Source organism: Entelurus aequoreus, linkage group LG06 (genome assembly GCF_033978785.1).
Source record: "Entelurus aequoreus isolate RoL-2023_Sb linkage group LG06, RoL_Eaeq_v1.1, whole genome shotgun sequence".
NCBI classification, from domain to species: domain Eukaryota; kingdom Metazoa; phylum Chordata; class Actinopteri; order Syngnathiformes; family Syngnathidae; genus Entelurus; species Entelurus aequoreus.
In genome coordinates, this window is record NC_084736.1 from 10,887,630 (window position 1) to 10,898,771 (window position 11,142).

The window sequence follows — 11,142 nt, forward strand, 5'->3', positions numbered from 1 at the left end:
AATGGGGTATTGTGTGTAGAATTTTGAGGGGGGGGGAAGAATTCACTCCATTTTGAAAAAAGGGTGTAACTTTGTTTTAGTTTTAATAATTTTGCAAAATAAAAAAATATAAAAAAATTTTACTTTGCCATTATGGGGTATTGTGTGTAGAATTGTGAGGACACCATTTTGGAATAAGGATGCTACATAACAAAATGTAGAAAAAGTGAAGCACCATGGATTTTGTTGGACTTCTAATTAGAGATGTCCGATAATGGCTTTTTTGCCGATATCCGATATTCCGATATTGTCCAACTCTTAATTACCGATTCCGATATCAACCGATGCCGATATATACAGTCGTGGAATTAACACATTGTTATGCCTAATTTTGTTGTGATGCCCCGCTGGATGCATTAAACAATGTAACAAGGTTTTCCAAAATAAATCAACTCAAGTTATGAAAAAAAAAAATGCCAACATGACACTGCCATGTTTATTATTGAAGTCACAAAGTGCATTTTTTTTTTTTTAACATGCCTCAAAACAGCAGCTTGGAATTTGGGACATGCTCTCCCTGAGAGAGCATGAGGAGGTTGAGGTGGGCGGGGTTGATGTTGGGGGGTAGGTGGTAGCGGGGGGGGGTGTATATTGTAGCGTCCTGGAAGAGTTAGTGCTGCAAGGGGTTCTGGGTATTTCTTCTGTTGTGTTTATGTTGTGTTACGGTGCGGATGTTCTCCCGAAATGTGTTTGTCATTCTTGTTTGGTGTGGGTTCACAGTGTGGCGCATATTTGTAACAGTGTTAAAGTTGTTTATACGGTCACCCTCAGTGTGACCTGTATGGCTGTTGACCAAGTATGGCTTGCATTCACTTGTGTGTGTAAAAAGCCGTGGATATTATGTGATTGGGCCGGCAAGTAATTCGGTCCCTAGTCGATGTCTCCTGAATGTTTGACTTCATCCTGAGGGAAGCGGAGCTGGGGAAAAAAAGACGTGCTCAGAAGCTAACGACGCTAAACCAATCGATGCAAAAAAAACAACAATATTTGCTTGATATTTCTGTGCTTTTGTAGTGTAATATCAATGTGGGCCGGATTAAACAAACATGCAATCAATGACCTTACAGGCCGCTGACATCTTGAAATTCTTGATAATGAGCTCGCCGGCTGCTTAAGGAGTCCGGCGTGGTCGCGGCCTGCCGAGCGAAGAAGCCCTTTCACCTGCAGATTTGACCAGGGGGGGGGAGCCTCACCTTCACTGGGGAGGACTATTTGGAAAGCGCTGTCGAGGCAAACAGCGGGGATAATTGGAGCGTTTTGTCGGGACATTGAGATGCTCGGCGCGCGGGCGGTTAGAGGAGAGGCAAGGTATTTGCCGAGCACGTCTCCCATTGTGAGATGAAGGAGGGGTGGAAAAAAAAGTTCTCCGTGCATGAGAGCGCTTTTGATTTCAACACGTTGGTCTAAATGTCAGCGGCAATTAGGTAGCGGCGGGGCGAGGTAGCCCCGCTGCGTCCATGGCCTTTAACTTTCTACTTGTCTTCTCTCGCTAGGTTAACTACAAATACTTATTTGTACTTCTTCCACCATTTTACAAACCCCGTTTCCATATGAGTTGGGAAATTGTGTTAGATGTAAATATAAACGGAATACAATGAATTGCAAATCCTTTTCAACCCATATTCTATTGAATGCACTACAAAGACAACATATTTGATGTTCAAACTCATAAACTTTTTTTTTTTTTTGCAAATAATCATTAACTTAGAATTTCATGGCTGCAACACGTGCCAAAGTAGTTGGGAAAGGGCATGTTCACCACTGTGTTACATGGCCTTTCCTTTTAACAACACTCTGTAAACGTTTGGGAACTGAGGAGACACATTTTTGAAGCTTCTCAGGTGGAATTCTTTCCCATTCTTGCTTGATGTACAGCTTAAGTTGTTCAACAGTCCGGGGGTCTCCGTTGTGGTATTTTAGGCTTCATAATGCGCCACACATTTTCAATGGGAGACAGGTCTGGACTACAGGCAGGCCCGTCTAGTACCCGCACTCTTTTACTATGAAGCCACGTTGATGTAACACGTGGCTTGGCATTGTCTTGCTGAAATAAGCAGGGGCGTCCATGGTAACGTTTCTTGGATGGCAACATATGTTGCTCCAAAACCTGTATGTACCTTTCAGCATTAATGGCGCCTTCACAGATGTGTAAGTTACCCATGCCTTGGGCACTAATACACCCCCATACCATCACACATGCTGGCTTTTCAACTTTGCGCCTAGAACAATCCGGATGGTTATTTTCCTCTTTGGTCCGGAGGACACGACGTCCACAGTTTCCAAAAAAAATTTGAAATGTGGACTCGTCAGACCGCAGAACGCTTTTCCACTTTGTATCAGTCCATCTTAGATGAGCTCAGGCCCAGCGAAGCCGACGGCGTTTCTGGGTGTTGTTGATAAACGGTTTTCGCCTTGCATAGGAGAGTTTTAACTTGCACTTACAGATGTAGCGACCGACTGTAGTTACTGACAGTGGGTTTCTGAAGTGTTCCTGAGCCCATGTGGTGATATCCTTTACACACTGATGTCTCTTGTTGATGCAGTACAGCCTGAGGGATTGAAAGTCACGGGCTTAGCTGCTTACGTGCAGTGATTTCTCCAGATTCTCTGAACCCTTTGATGATATTACGGACCGTAGATGGTGAAATTCCTAAATTCCTTGCAATAGCTGGTTGAGAAAGGTTTTTCTTGAACCGTTCAACAATTTGCTCACGCATTTGTTGACAAAGTGGTGACCCTCGCCCCATCCTTAATTGTGAATGACTGAGCATTTCATGGAATCTACTTTTATACCCAATCATGGCACCCACCTGTTCCCAATTAGCCTGCACACCTGTGGGATGTTCCAAATAAGTGTTTGATGAGCATTCCTCAACTTTATCAGTATTTATTGCCACCTTTCCCAACTTCTTTGTCACGTGTCGCTGGCATCAAATTCTAAAGTTAATGATTATTTACAAAAAAAAAAAAAGTTTATCAGTTTGAACATCAAATATGTTGTCTTTGTAGCATATTCAACTGAATATGGGTTGAAAAGGATTTGCAAATCATTGTATTCCGTTTATATTTACATCTAACACAATTTCCCAACTCATATGGAAACGGGGTTTGTAGGTTGAATCTTTAATCTGTGTTGGCCACGCCCTCTTCACATAACTCAACCAATCACGGCCTTACCGTGTCTATATCTTTTTCTACCGTCTGTCCCTGTCCTTTCTCTGCTGTGTTTGGCACTTGAGCCGTCTGCTTCAAATTGCTATGGAAACAGGATTATTAGGACCCTCCTTTTTTCGAAGGAAGAGATAAATTATGAAAGGTGACTAGAACTGTCAGAATAATTGTATATAAGTTATCACAAAACTTCGTGTTTCAATGAGTTCCCGGCGAGCAGACAAAAGCTGTTTTTGATCTTACCAATCAAAAGGCTTGTAAAACTCCACTGTGTAGGATGGGAAGCGACATGAAGGTGTCGGTTTCTTTTATTTATTGTAATCCACAGGAAGATTTTGTCTTGACCCGAGATCTACAAAGCGGAGAGGAAGCAGGGCCTGACCCACCTCCAGGCACCTTTTCTTTGAACTGTTTTGTGGCCAAAGGCAGCGGCTGTTTACGACCCCCCTTCCTTTGGAAACAGCTGTTGCCATGTAATCAGGGAAAGTCCAAATAAAAGAGGAGGCGTACAATATTTCATCAGAGCGTGGTGGGAGACTGTTCAAGAGTACAGCCCAGACTTTTCTCCTCAATTGAGCTAAATTGAATTCTGTATCTGTTTTAATTCCTTGCTTCTTTGTCTGTTTAATAGATGTCATCAACGTTTGAACCTGACAGGAACTGAAGATCAACAATTTATTCTACACAAAAGGAGTAAGTACAAACCACTGTGACAGCAGCACGGGAGAGAGAGAACCGATCTTGACAGGTATCGAAACTGAAAGTTAACTTGACGTGTGTGTGCCGAGCGTACACACTTTCTTGATACCATTTAAGAAGAGAAAATAATATAACCAAAATCAGTGAAGTTTTGTAAATGGTAAATAAAAACAGAATACAATGATTTGCAAATATTTTTCAACCTATATTCAATTGAATAGACTGCAAAGACAAGATACTTAACGTTCAAACTGGTAAACTTTATTTTTTGCAATTATCAGCTCATTTGGAAATTGATGCCTGCAACATGTTTAAAACAAGCTGGCACAAGTGGCAAAAAAGACTGAGAAATTTGAGGAATGCTCATCAAACACTTATTTGGAACAATCCCACAGGTAAACAGGCTAATTGGGAACAGGTGAGTGCCATGATTAGGTATAGAAGCCATGAAATGCTCAGTCATTCACAAACAAGGATGGGGCGAGGGTCACCACTTTGTGAACAAATGCGTGAGCAAATTGTCGATGAGTTTAAGAACAACACTTCTCAATGAGCTATTGCAAGGAATTTAGGGATTTCACCATCTACGGCCCGTAATATCTTCAAAAGGTTCGGAGAATCTGGAGAAATCACTGCACGTAAGCGATGATATTACGGACCTTCGATACCTCAGGCGGTACTGCATCAAAAAGCGACATCAGTGTGTAAAGGATATCACCACGTGGGCTCAGGAACACTTCAGAAAACCACTGTCAGTAACTACAGTTCATCGCTACATTTGTAAGTGCAAGTTAAAACTCTACTATGCAAAGCGAAAGCCATTCATCAACAACACCCAGAAACGCCGCCGGCTTCGCTGGGCCCAAGATGGACTGGTGCAAAGTGGAAAAGTGTTCTGTGGTCTGACGAGTCCACATTTCAAATTGTTTTGGGAAACTGTGGACGTCGTTGAACAACTTAAGCTGTACATCAAGCAAGAATGGGAAATAATTCCACCTGAAAAGCTTCAAAAATGTGTCTCCTCAGTTCCCAAACGTTTACTGAGTGTTGTTAAAAGGAAAGGCCATGTAACACAGTGGTAAAAATGCCCCTGTGACAACTTTTTTGCAATGTTTTGCTGCCAATAAATTCTAAGTTAATGATTATTTGCAAAAAAAAATTAAGTTTCTCAGTTGGAACATTAAATATCTTGTCTTTGCAGTCTATTCAATTGAATATAAGTTGAAAAGGATTTGCTAATCATTGTATTTTGTTGTTATTTACGAATTACACAGCGTGCCAACTTCACCGGTTTTGATACAAACAATTGTGATATTGGCACCGGAGAGAGAGAACCGATCATGACGGGTATCGAAGCTGAAAATATTCCTCTAACAGGGACCTGAGGGTGTCGAAGTAGAGGGTTAATACACAGTAGAGGCCAAAGGTTTGGACACACCTTCTCATTCAATGTGTTTTTCTTTATTTTCATGACTATTTACATTGTAGATTGTCACTGAAGGCATCAAAACTATTAATGAACACATGTGGAGTTATGTACTTCACAAAAAAAGGTGAAATAACTGAAAACGTGTTTTGTATTATAGTTTCTTCAAAATAGCCACCCTTTGCTCTGATTACTGCTTTGCACACTCTTGGCATTCTCTCGATGAGCTTCAAGAGGTAGTCACCAGAAATGGCTTTCATTTCCCAGGTGTGCTCGAAGCTCGTCTTTTCTATGAGGACTATAAACATCCCATCAGTCGTCATTCCAGTGAGAGCAGACATTGTACAGTAAGTGAATGTTTTGTTATGTTTGATGGCTCTTATGAAGTCTGCATGAGTGTAGTCTCTGTTGTCGAAGAAAAAAGCGAACGCTGTGATGCGTCTGTGAAATTAATATATCGCCATATGCTAAATATGAGCAAAATTCGTAAATATTAAATGTTATGAATGTGCCTGTTTCTACATTACATATGTACTTACAGAATGTGTAGAAAACGTCAATGGAGGTGTTTTTTTAGAGCGTTTTATATGCGGACTAGAGCGACTCCCAAAGGCTCCTTCGCTAGCTGACTTTTACTAATGTTTATTTACGATTTAGAATGCATAAAAATAGAAAAACATGTGTGTGCTTGTCTTGCATAAGGATTGTGAATGATAGTCAAAATTCCAAAAAAAGTGCATTTTTCCTTGAAGACTTGCCAGCTTTGCAAAGATAGAAAAATACAGATAATAACTATAGCAACAGCCCTTAAGCATAGAGTTGTGTGATAATATATCAGGGGTGTCCAAAGTGCGGCCCGGGGGCCATTTGCGGCCCGCAGCTAATTGTTTACCGGCCCGCCACACATTCTGGAAATGCTATTGCAAAAATAAAAAATAAACATTAAAAAAAGTAGAACGAGGTGAAATCTATCTAGAAAAAGTTGCAATGTTGACACAAAGCTGCCATGCAGGCTGTTTTTTTTTGTGCTTTTTTTTGCTTTTTTTTGCCATTGCTAAAAAAAAACCCCAAAAAAAACAATGTTATAATGAATTATTGACCTATTCAATGCTCCAATTATTTCAAATATTTCACTTTAAAAATGTTTTATGTGGAAAATATTGCATATATTGTGTGGTTGCCATACAAAAACATCAACGTTTTCTTTGACAACAGAGCATAAAACAAACAAAATAATAGTTAAAACGTAAAATTGACAGATGTATCTGAAGTTGATCTCGTAACTTAAGTGTTGAAAGTAAAAAAAAAACTAATGCAAATGTATCACTTTGACTGGGGCACCTTTTGTATCCTAAATATATTTAATGGGATTTTATTTATCTTTTCACTGTGATTACTCAAAAATAACAATCAATTAATATCAATGGTGTCTTGCATTATTGATGTTTTTAAGGCTCTAATTACTTCACATCAAACATTGCTTTCTGAATGTTTTGGGCAGTGGGGGAAATACTGCATATTTCAGTTTTATCATAAAAAAAAAAGTTGTCTTGACAGAAAAGGCATAAAACCTTTTTGGTTTTTCAAATTTTATATCAACCAAAAGTTGATATACTATGGAGGGATGGATGATGGAGGGATGCTGATGGAGGGATGGATGATGGAGGGATGATGATGGAGGGATGGATGATGGAGGGATGGATGATAGAGGGGTGGATGATGGAGGGATGGACTATGGAGGGATGGATGATGATTGAGGGATGGACGATGGAGGTATTGACTATGGAGGGATGGACCATGGAGGGATGGACCATGGAGGGATGGATGATGATGAAGGGATGATGATGAAGGGATGGATGATGGAGGGATGGATGATGGAGGGATGGTGATGGAGGGATGTATGATGGAGGGATGTATGATGGAGGGATGGACGATGGTTGGATGGACGATGGAGTGATGTTGATGAAGGGATGGATGATGAAGGGATGGATGATGGAGGGATGATGATGAAGGAATGGATGATGGAGGGATGGACGATGGTTGGATGGACGATGGTTGGATGTGATGAAGGGATGATGATGGAGGAATGGATGATGGAGGGATGGATGATGGAGGGATGATGATGAAAGGATGATGATGGAGGGATGATGATGGAGGGATGATGATGGAGGGATGATGAAGGCGGGATGGATGATGAAGGCGGGATGGATGATGGAGGGATGATGATGGAGGGATGATGATGGAGGGATGGTGATGAAAGGATGGAGAGATGGATGATGGAGGGATGGATGATGGTGGGATGATGAAGAGATGATGATGGAGGGATGATGATGGAGGGATGGATGATGGAGGGATGGAGGAATGGACGATGAATATTGGAGGGATGATGATGGAGGGCTGATGATGGCGGGGTGGATGATGAAGGGATGATGATGGAGGGATGATGATGGCGGGATGGATGATGAAGGGATGATGGTGGAGGGATGGTGATGGAGGGATGATGATGGAGGGATGTATGATGGAGGGATGTATGATGGAGGGATGGAGGGATGGGCGATGGTTGGATGGACGATGGAGTGATGTTGATGAAGGGATGGATGATGAAGGGATTGATGATGAAGGTATGGATGATGGAGGGATGGATGATGAAGGGATTGATGATGAAGGTATGGATGATGGAGGGATGGACGATGGTTGGATGGACGATGGTTGGATGTGATGAAGGGATGATGATGGAGGAATGGATGATGGAGGGATGGATGATGGAGGGATGATGATGAAAGGATGGATGATGGAGGGATGATGATGGAAGGATGGAGAGATGGATGATGGAGGGATGGATGATGGAGGGATGATGATGAAAGGATGATGATGGAGGAATGATGATGGAGGGATGATGATGAAGGGATGATGATGGAGGGATGATGAAGGCGGGATGGATGATGGAGGGATGATGATGGAAGGATGGAGAGATGGATGATGGAGGGATGGATGATGGAGGGATGGACGATGGATGATGGTGGGATGATGATGAAGAGATGATGATGGAGGGATGATGATGGAGGGATGGAGGAATGGACGATGAATATTGGAGGGATGATGATGAAGGGATGGTGATGGAGGGATGATGATGGAGGGATGATGATGGCGGGATGGATGATGAAGGGATGATGATGGAGGGATGATGATGGAAGGATGGCGGGATGGATGATGGAGGGATGGACGATGGATGATGATGGGATGATGATGATGAAGAGATGATGATGGAGGGATGATGATGGAATGATGGAGGGATGGATGATGGAGGGATGGATGATGGGGGGATGGATGATGGAGGAATGGACGATGGATAATGGAGGGATGATGATGAAGGGATGATGATGGCGGGATGGATGCTGGAGAGGTAGAGATTTACTGTAAGCATTAAATAAAAAATAAAAAATAAAAATTTGACTTGTTTTTAACATTTTAATGACTTAGACCCTTTATGGTCCCCGGGAGCCCTAAAGGTAAAAAAACAAAAAATCCATATATTTTGTTATCATTTGAAAATGACACATATCAAAATGGCCCCCGCAGGCTTTAATTTTTCCGTGTGTGGCCCTCGGTGGAAAAAGTTTGGACACCCCTGTAATATATACATAATTATTCTAACAAGACTGGTGAGCGTTGCTGCTTTAGATGACCACCCTTTGCGGAAGTTTGTCCAAAGCTTTATTTTTGTGCTGCGTGTTTGCGTTTCCAGTTTGAAGAAGGATCAAGAAGAAGTCTGCTGACAACACTCAGCAGGTGTTGACACGTTCCTACTGTAAACCTCACCAAGTGTCAGAAGTGGGGGAAAGAAACAGAACACAAGTGCAGCCTCCTGTGCGCTACATCATTTAGCCGAATAATATCGATGTTTTGTGTTGGTTTTTTTTTTGCAGAAAAACGCTGAGAGGTGCTGAGATGCTATTTCTGCGACAGCAAGAAAGTTGGTAATATGTCCGACGTGACAGGACAAACAAGAAGGTGGAAGGCAAGGTGTTTCATTACCACAGGGCACATGATTCTTCTCAGTGCATCATTTGAATTTAAAGGCGACGGATTGTTTTTGAACATATTCTCTGCGAGGAATGTCAAGCTGGCACGTAAACTGGATTTTGGAGTGATATGCTTGGTGATTATTAACATTATTATGAAGTGATTGCGCTCACAGAAAGGCAGGAAATAAATAATATTAATAATAATAATAATACATAAATAAATAATAATAAATAAATTATATTATATTATTAAATAATATATATTATTAAATAATAAATAATATAATAATATAATAATATAATAATAAATAATAAATAATAAATAAATATCATATTATTAAATAATATTATATAATTAAATAATATTAATAATAATAATAATAAAAACACCTTGTTGCATTGGATTTGCTTCATTGATTATGTTTTGCAAGTCAACAACACACACTTCTCTTGTGTTTCTCTTCAGGTTAGACCAAGTTTAGGGTAAGAAGAGTGAGACGAGGACACACTCCTCACATCAAAACTGGATTTTGGAGTGATATGCTTGGTGATTATTAACATTATTATGAAGTGATTGTGCTCATAGAAAGGCAGGAAATAAATAATATTAATAATAATAATAAATAAATAAATAATAATAAATAAATAATATTATATTATTAAATAATACATATTTTTAAATAATAAATAATATAATAATATAATAATAAATAATAAATAAATAATATTATATTATTAAATAATATTATATAATTAAATAATATTAATAATAATAATAATAATAAAAACACCTTGTTGCATTGGATTTGCTTCATTGATTATGTTTTGCAAGTCAACAACACACACTTCTCTTGTGTTTCTCTTCAGGTTAGACCAAGTTTAGGGTAAGAAGAGTGAGACGAGGACACACTCCTCACATCAAAACTGGATTTTGGAGTGATATGCTTGGTGATTATTAACATTATTATGAAGTGATTGTGCTCATAGAAAGGCAAGAAATAAATAATATTAATAATAATAATAAATAAATAAATAATAATAAATAAATAATATTTTATTATTAAATAATATATATTATTAAATAATAAATAATATAATAATATAATAATAAATAATAAATAAATTGTATTATATTATTAAATAATATTAATAATAATAATAATAAAAACACCTTGTTGCATTGGATTTGCTTCATTGATTATGTTTTGCAAGTCAACAACACACACTTCTCTTGTGTTTCTTTTCAGGTTTAGACCAAGTTTAGGGTAAGAAGAGTGAGACGAGGACACACTCCTCACATCAGAGGAATAATGTTTCCGTCAAAAATGTCCCCAGATACCAAAGATGCTCCCTAGTGGCTGCACGGAAATCAAACATCCGATTGGACGCTCATGCAGAGAGATTTTTGGCTGTCATTGGTAAGAGGTGCTTAAAAAAGACAGCCGGGCATTCTGTCTATATGGAGGATCTTTGAGTTGAGCTTTTTCTTGTTTGCAAGGTACTTTTTTTTTAATAGATCTTTGAGTAGAGCATTTTATGGCATATGTGCCGAAAAGACTCTTGTTGCATAGACCAGGGATTCTCAAACTGTGGTATGTGTACCAGTAGTTGTACGTTGGCTTCATCCGTGTTAAAATGTTGAAAGAGCCATATTGGACCAAAAATACAAAAAAATAATTTGTCTGGAGCCGCAAAAAATTAAAAGCCTTATATAAGTGTTATAATGAAGGCAACACATGATGTAAGTGTCTATATTAGCTATAACAGCCTACTAGCAAAATG